Below are 9,608 nucleotides of genomic sequence, written 5' to 3' on the forward strand. Positions count from 1 at the left end.
GAGAGAGAGAGAGAGAGAGAGAGAGAGAGAGAGAGAGAGAGAGAGAGGAGAGAGAGAGAGAGAGAGAGAGAGAATATACTATATACTGTATGTATGCTGGTTCTTGCCAAGGCCTGAAGACAGTCTATAGAAGCTGCAAATAGAGCTCTCCAATAATGTGCTAGGAGCAAAGCTTCAGTCTTCTGCAACCGCAGCAAGTGTGTTAATGGTTGAGGCATTTCTGCAGTACTCATAAACATCTGATGGGGATAGATCATGGCTCAGACTGAAGACAGGCTGGGTATAGCTCTGTATCCAATAAGGTGGGCTAATAAGCTATAATTTACAGTGGGATCAATGCATAAAGGAAGTACAAAGTGTGCCTGCTCGACTGGCAGGCACATTATTGTTTCTAATTGTTCCTTGGTTCTTTCTAGACAGGTGACACCAAGGATAGGAGTTCAAACCTTGAAATCATACCCATCAAGCAAAAAGATGTTACAAATTTTTAGATATTATATACCAGAAGAAACAATGAACACTGTACAACTGCAGATCCTTGCTTTGATTCAAATGTGAAATATCCTTCACAGGCTCATATCTGAGCACTTGGACTCCAGCTGGTGACACTATTTTTAGAAACTGTGAAACCTCTTGGGAGTACAGCCTAGTTAGTGGATGTAAAGCATGCTGGGCAGGAATATATATTCGATATAGTCATCTTGTGCATTACATATATATATATATATATATATATATATATATATATATATATATATGGTAGTTATCTTGTGCATTATTACATATTGTAATGGTCAGGAAAAATACAATAAAGCTTGTAAATACTGGTGTTAGTAGAAGTACTGAAGGAAGGCATTTTTGTGTGAGTCAGGGAACCATGAATCAGAGGGAAGAATTGCTTAATGATGTTGAGGCTTAGGTTTGTACAGCTGGAGCGACTGAATCACCTAACTACATAGATTTTCAACAGCATGGCTTTGTGACTGGGAAATCTTCAGAACAATCTAATCTCTATCCCCAACTTTTCCTTCTGAAGCAAAACTTTTCAAAGCAATCCTGGATAGTATATACCTTGCAAATCTAGCCTTTGTGTGACAGCCAGAGCATTGCCACGTTACATTGACAATTAGGCATTGTTTTATAGGACTATGGTGCAGAGAATGTATAAAAATTTGTTTTAGAGCTTACTTTGACTTAACTGATATTTTTGAAACGGTTTTTAGAGACTTTTTTTTATGAAGAGGCTGGGCCTCTTCCCCCCACCCCTTCCCTTCACCCTCTTGCTCAGGCCCCTCTCCCTCTGGCCCTCTCACTCCAGCCTGAAATTGGGTTTTATAAACAGGAGCTAATGCCACAGAATCCATAGTAACTTGTAGCTAGCATTTTGATAGAGGCATCACATCTGCTCTTAGAAAGGTGCTCATCTGATATCAAAGAAGTATTGCTGTCTTCCATTTCACTGAAGTAAACTGGAGCTTGAATAGTTAAGTCACTGTCTGGAGGTGGTTGTCTGACCCTCTGCGCCCTGTATCATCTAAGGGCTTCTCTCATCAAATCTTTTATTTTAGTGTTCATGTTCAGCTCTTTGTTTCTTTGTGTATTTAAAAAGGGCTAGTCTTTCTACTCAGTAGTAAAGTCCATTACCTAATCTAGAAATTGACCACCTTTCAGAATACGTACATCACAGAAGAAGTCTTTAAAGAAGGCTTTATTTCAAATTCTCTCATGAAATATTCTATGCTAAAACCTAGAGTGTCCAAGTGTCTGGCTCATGTCCCAAAATATCGATGATAAAACAATGGATAAACATTGTCACTTCTGTCTCCAACAGCATGGAAAGACAGGCCCTGAACTACTTCCAAGGAGTCAAATTTCCCTTGCACTGAAATAGCCAAAGCCAAGCAGAAGGCTGGGCCTGTGATGCTTCTGGATTTTCCCCACTTCTCAGAGATTCTCCCCACCCCCATCACTACCACTTTGTCAACAGCTCATTAAACAATTGCATTGACAGTGAGATATATTTTTTCACTTCTAAGCAGTACTTGGACTTCAGAACAACCAGAGGATGCTGTGGGATGTGGTGATTTGAGCTTTTACAGGATAATTACCCTCATGTTCTGTTCCATGGCTATATATTTAGAGTATTTAATTCTGGGACTCATCCCAGTGTTTTTCAGCAAAAGCACATTTTCAAGCCATGAGAAAGAAGTCTGTGGATGAAACCACACTCATGGTTGTGACTCATGTGGCTCTCCTAGGTGAAGGAATAGTAGAACAGTGGTATGTTCACTTGCTCTTGGGAATTCCCAGTGGGAAATAACAACAGGGAAAGTGGTTTTGCTTCCTGTTGAATAAAGCTATCTTTCCTTTAAAAAGTGACTTTATTGTGCTACTCTATGGAGAAAGGATGTCTACTTTCTCCTACATGAGTCATTGTATCAGCTTCTGTAACCCCCCTTTTCAGTTATTTTCTACTTTAGGAACTTAAGCCCAAGGGAAACTGCTGGGGTATGGAGGTCAGAATGGGGAGAGTAGAAGACAAGGAACTAGTGGTATAGAAGTGAAATGTGGAAATGTGGTTAGGTTTCAGGTGCTGATGAGTCCTGAGACCTTGGGAAGATGAGTTAGAAAGGCCAATAGCAGTCACAGGGGTGCTAGACTTCAGCATTACAACCATTTCTAGTCAATGTTGGCTTTTTTTTTTTTTTAAAGTGTATGTGTGTGTGTGCATCTGCTATGTGCAAGGTGTGTATGCAGTTCCCATGGAGACCAGAAGATGGTGGAATATTCCCCCCCCCCCCCCTGGAATTACAGGCAGCTGTGAGCATGGGTGCTAGGAACTGAATCAAAGTTCTGGGCAAAAGACACAAGAATTCTTAATTGCGGAGCCCCTTCTCCAGCTCCAATGTTGGCTATTCTTAGCCCTGTCCAAATTGTTATCTGGGAATAGGGAATAGCTGTCAAAGGGAAGTTCTTTAATATGTTGCCAATTGTTCTAGAAAAAATATAATAGTATAGACATGACTCACACATGAATCTACAGAAATAAACCTGCTTAGGCTGAAAACATGTTGAGACACATTCCCTGTCTGCTATTTTAGGAAGTTAGTGTGAGGTTTGTCTGAGAAAAAAAAATTACATTCTCTGGGCAAAAAGGCAATGGTATACAACCCCAAATCTTCTAAATCCATTTGAAATCTTGTGAGATACATGCAAGTAAAAGAACATAAGCAAATAACTCTGTATATTTTTGAAAATTCTTTTATTTCTACACGTGAACAGTGGATATAATAAATAATCTCATCATTGTTTAAACACAGCAAGACTTTAAAGAAATGGAATATGTATGCAAATGTTATTCTGCTAGCTGGAGCTTTTGTCATTGCTACAGTACCATGAAACGATTTTTTACAAACCTTTCATTAGCATGCAGTTTCCCAGTATTTTGGAGAACCAGTGTATGCTTTGACACCAGTATGCAATGGACCTTGATCACATGGCAATAGGTTTTCATCTTCTTAAGTCTGTATCATTTCTACATATTTGAGAAAGTCTTCTGGTTATCTTCAAATGTGGAATCAGTTGTAGACTGCAAATACTGTTCATGATACAAATACCTGTAGTAATTTCTCTTATCTAACTGTTTCCTGGAAACTTTCACCCATCCGATTTCTAGCCTCAGTGACCAGCGTTATTCTCTCCCTCCATCTCCGTCTCTGTCTCTCTGTCTCTGTCTCTCCATCTCTCCATCTCTCCGTCTCCCTCTCCCTCTCTCTCTCCCTCTCCCTCCTTCCCTCCCTTTACTTCTCTGTCTCTGTCTCTGTCTCTCTCTCCCTCCCTCTTTCCCTCCCCCCCAGACAACTGTATTAGTGTCTATAAATGAGTGACCCACAAGGGCCATTTTTTTTTCTGTAAACCCAATATTACATCCTCAAGTTTCATCCTTAATGCTGTGAATGACAGAATTCCATTCTTTTTTATGGCTTAATAATCTTTCATTATGGACACATCCCACATTTTATATTTCTAAGCAGTTATCTGTGGACAGATTAGATGATTCCATAGCCTGGGAATTGTGAGCAGTGCTGTACTCTCTTTGACATGACTTAATTCCTTTAGAATACATACCAGTAATGGGATTGGCAGATCAAATGATAGCCATATTCTCAATGTTTAAAGAATAGTTCTTTCATGGGTCTGAGCTAAGCCCTCTGCATCTACTTCATGGTTGTGTAGGTTGGTGTTCTTGTGGGACTCCAACGATGAGATTCTTTTACATGTGCTTGGGACCCTTTCTCTCACACTGGCTTGCTTTGTCTAGGCTTAATATGAGCGTTTGTACTCAGTCTTATAGACTTTTCTCAGGCTATCTTTGGTAGTTATGCCTGGATGACATTCTTTTTTTTTTCTTCTTTTCTGGAAGGGAAATGGAGGAGGTGTGATCTGGAAGAGAAGGGAGGTGAGGGGGGAAAGTCTGCTCTCAAGATGTAATGGATGAGAGAAAAACTAAAGTTAGAAAAATAGTTCTTTCACAATTTGATAGCTACATATTAAGTATTTTGATTATGGTATCATCTTATGTCTAATGAGGTCAGGAATCTTGGAATGGGTCTTATTGTTGCGTCTATAAACATGCTATCTAGCTTCCTTGTATTTTAAAGAAATTTAAAAATAAAATTTAGTAAAGTAAGATGAATTTATTTAGTTTGGCAGGTGTGGATATCATGTTAGATGTTAGAGAAAAGAATTCTAATTTGGTCTTTGCCGTGCATGTGTGCCATTTTTACAATTTTTACAAGCCATAGGACAAAGGTCAAAAGGTCATATATATATATATATATAAGTTTATCTGTGACCCAAGTTAACCAATCTATTTCTGTGGCAAAAAGCAGCTATGCCCAGGCTGCCTCTGAGCCCTGGTTGTCCTGGAACCTGCTATGAAGACCAGGCTGACCTTGAATTCACAGAGATTCACCTGCCTCTGCCTCCTAAATGCTATATTTTTGTTTGTTTGTTTGTTTTTGTTCTTTGTTTTTTGTTTTAAACTCAAATGAGATTTTCATAGATCTTGCAGTTTTAAAAGAGAAAATAATGAAAATTCATTAGGTCACTTTGGAGGTAGAGGGGAGTAGAAGTTTTTCATCCATTCGAAGCTTGGTGAAGTGCTTTGTGGTTAAGTCTCTTCTAATTGGTATAGACTGGAAGCCTTAGCATCACTTCTCTGAAGCCCAGTTTCAGATCCAAAACCTCTACACCTTTTGAATATACTAATTTTTCAAGTGAATTAACAGTGATGGTCTGATAGCCAAAGCGAAGAACCAACATCTCTCCTCCTCCTCCACACGGCTCCACCAATATAGGACTGCAATCAAGGCATCATCAAGGCTGTGGTCCTTATCTAGGCTGGGAGAATGAGATTTGATTTCTTGTGTTTTCTTGCTGTAGAGGCATCTGCATGTAAGGTTGTAAACCCCTGGCAACAATCTCACTCGTGACCGATTCTCATAGGTGGGGTAACTTCTAACTGTCTCCCCTTCTCCTCCTTCATACTGGGCTGGGCCTTGAAAGGTTCACCGGTTGGGAACTTTGCACCTAAAGTAGTGCAAAATAGTAGAACCCTAAGTGATGGGGGTCTCAAGGGGAGCAGTTTGATCCCTGATAGGACTACATTTAAATTGGATTAATGCCCATTCTAAAAGGAAAAAGGTATCTCCTTTGGCTCCAGATCTCTCTATAAAAATTATAAAAAGGTATCTTTTCTTTTTTTGGACCAAGCTTTCCCTCTTGTTTCCAACAGAAAAAAAATAAAATTAAAAATGGAATCACTAATCCAAAAAATTTTAGTCACTAAGCTGAAACTGAGTTGTTTATCTGATTTTCTGAGAAATCAGTATTAAAAGGAGAGTCGAGTTCCCAAACTGGCCAATTTCAATTGGCCTGAACATGAATTCTCCTATGTCTTAATCCCTGCACTCAAAACAGCCTACCTAAGGTAACCTGGTGTTAACCATTATTTTTTTTACATTCTATTTTTCTACTTCTGCCTTGTAAGAACATAACTTTGAAATGGATGCTTCCATTTTTGTTTTTCTTTCTGTGTTCTTCAACCCTTTTCTGTTTTAAACATCAACCCCCATTTGACCTATTCCTATACTAATTCCATTTTATGAAAGAAAATGTTATCCAGTTATAAAATTAAAAAGTGTCAATGAAGGGCATTAAGTTAACTCATAAATTTACTTTTGATAAATCATTTGGCATATAAATAAAGATAGCCACAGGCTCTAGAGTCTAGGAAATGAAGTATTATGGATTGTGCGGTGCCTATCACCCCGACCAGCAGGGAAGAAAGACTCGCACACCAGTTCCTTCCAGCAGCAGTTTACTCAGGAATTGCTAGTTACATGAAGCTTGAAGGTGTGCCCCCAGCTAGCCCAGGAGTGAAGCTTTATACCCTTCGTAGGACTGCCCATGAGCCCATACCACGTCTCGCACTGTGATTGGTCAAGGACCCATGACACAAGATCAGGCCACCAGGAAGTACCACCCCAGGACCAAACAAGGCTTGTTTACTCCAAGTCTGCAAGGGCTAGCCGGCACCATCTTTAAGGCGTGGCAGCAGCGCTCCACAATGGATACTGTTTTGAAAGCAGATTTTGGATGAAATGGTTGAGTCCCTAAGATCAAGACAGTGAGGACAAGAAAGAGAAAACTTTTATAACCTTATTTTTATGAATGGAATTGGAGCTGTCATTTAAAACAGTACTTAGGAGAAGGGCATCATTGAACATGGGTGCTACTGTCCCATCCATTTGAGTTCAGAGCTGACTATAAAGGCATGAGCTGAGCATCAGTGTGCACTTCTGTTTCCTGGCTGCAGATGCAATGTGACCAGCTGCCGCACATGCCTTTCTGGACATGATAAACTGTACTCTCCAACTGTGAGCCAAAGAAAACTCTCCCTTCCTCAGGCAGTCTTTTAGTCAGATATATCTTATCCATGAATTATAAGAACTGATATTGTACATAAGCCTAAATTAATTAACCATTTAATATAATTCTCTTATAACTCTATCACTATATTATTTCTAAAGTTGATTCTAAGACACGCATAAAAAATTTAAAGGGTAGTGGTGAATTTAAAAATCAAAAGCAAATTTAAAGAAGTTACTCTCTGCTGGCTAGACATTCATTATAAATCCACAATGATTAAAATCCTATGGTGCTAGCTGGTCTCACAACAAATGAATAAACAAATACCATAGAATAAAGAATCCAGAAGTAAACATACATCCATATGTTCATGTAGTTTGCATGTATGTAATAGAGTGGTCATACAAAATCATGGTAATCTTTGCTACAAATTGATAGAAAGTAATTTTTCTTATAAGTGTGCCATTGTAAGTTGATATGAAAAAATAGATGCATGGTATCCACTTATGCTATAATAGTAACTGGTCCAGTTTTGGTTGTTTGTTTTAATAAAAAGTGATCAACTAATAGATGCTCTAAGCATACTCATAGAACTAGGCCTTTGGAAAAGTCAAATATTTGCAAAACATTAAATACAAATGCACACACATATACACACATATGCACACATACACACACCACAAACACATGCAAACACATGCATGCATACAAATTCCTTCTAAATTAGTAGATTTTGATCAACAATGAAAGTAATCGGAGTATGTGCATAGAAAATAATATCAATAAATTATGAGATAACAGCTCACACCCACCCAAATGAAAAAATAAATAAGCAAAGCAGCGAAGCAAAACAAATTCTGTCATGCTTCTAAATGCTGTCAAGGATGACATCTTCTGCTTCTAATTTGGTACAACGGCTTTATGACACTTCGAAGCTTTGCTAAAAACAATTAACATTTACTCTGGGACCAAATATTTGTCTCCTATGTGTACACCAGCAAGTAAGGTGTACAACCAAAGCACATCTATGAAAATGTGTTTGGAGTCATATTTGTGATGGCCCCGTGATAGCATTAGTTCAAACATCCATAACAGTATCATTCTAAAGGTTATGTGACCATCAGATACACTGGGAGACTACTACACTCTGTTTGCTATTAAATGATACTATTTATACAGTGTTCTAAATTTAGTAAGATCAATAAACCAGGATAAACATTACATTTTTAACAAGTGTGATTTGAAAGTGATAAGAAGGTCTGTGGGATATTGAACATGTTCCATTATTTATTTAATCTGTATAGTAATATGTACCTGTGTTCATTTTTTTATAAACCAATAGGCTTTACACTTATGATTGATAACATGGATTCTATGCTTTAACTGGATAGTTAAATGTTTTAAGGTCAAAGCGTGAAGGACTCATTAGTGATAAAGATATTAGCCTTGCAAATTCTCCCACATTCACATTCTGAGAACTACTACTAAGTTCAATCATCATTAGGGTTTTTTTTTTAAGTTTTTATTTCTGTTTTAGGTGTTTAGGTGTTTGCTTGTTTGTTTGAGACAAGGTTTCTCTGTATAGCCCTGGCTGTCCTGGAACTCACTCTGTAGACCAGACTGGCCTCAAACTCAGAAATCCGCTTGCCTCTGCCTCTCAAGTGCTGGGATTAAAGGCATGCGCCACCACTGCCCCGCTAAGTTTTCATTTCTTTTCTGGGATTTTCTCTAATGTTGTCTGGACACATAAACCAGACATCCAAATTTATCTTCAAAACTCAAAAGCAGGAGTTGATGAAGTTGGGGTCTATCTGATTGTTTCTTCATCTTCTGTGAAGTTAGTCATATGGATACCAAGATATCTTTTTTTTTTTTTTTATATGACTAATACTGGCAGAAGCTCAACCTTCTCAAAATAGCTCTGTTTCGGGATTCTGAGGATAAATGATCTGATTCAAAGCATGGACCTTGTTTTACACAAACTTGTAAAGTTTCAGTTTTGCTCCAGAGCATGTCCCAAGGTTACTGCAATAACATGTAGTGAAAGAAGTGTAAAATATGAATGGAATTGTGCCAATGACATTTAAGATGCTGGTTCCACAATTCTTTATGAACAGGATACTGCAGCCTACTCTGAAGTCTTCAAATGGAAATCATCCCTTTTTTCCCTAGGGGTTGCACAAAACCCACTGTTTCCATAGAAACTGAGTCATGTGATGTCAGAACTTGGGAGTAGGCCTTGAAGGATGAAACAAAGGGACTATTGGCTAGCTAACAAGAAAAGCATCCTGAATTGATAGTACAGTCTATCAAATAATAGAAAGAAACAGACATGCATGCACATGTTCTATAGTTCTTGTTATGTTTAGAAATTGCATACAGCCTGTTTTCCAAAAGCATGCAATATTTGGAAGTCAATATTTCTTTCCATGCACCAGGTCACTGAGAAAACCTAGGGGTTTGTGGAATTCATTAACATCTACTTTTCAAGTTGATGGTGGAAGAACTTATTTGGCAAAGCCTTGAAATGTGACTTCTGTCTCTAGGGAGCTGGGCAATGCTCAAAGAAACAGGCATAATGGAAGAATGTTCCAGACAGATACCAACTCAACAAATGTAAATATTATTATATTTATGGAGTTTTACGGGTTTTTTTTTGAAAATTCAAAACTAAG

The sequence above is a fragment of the Grammomys surdaster genome, unplaced genomic scaffold (assembly GCF_004785775.1).
Source record: "Grammomys surdaster isolate TR1022 unplaced genomic scaffold, NIH_TR_1.0 194, whole genome shotgun sequence".
In the NCBI taxonomy this organism is placed as follows: Eukaryota; Metazoa; Chordata; class Mammalia; order Rodentia; family Muridae; genus Grammomys; species Grammomys surdaster.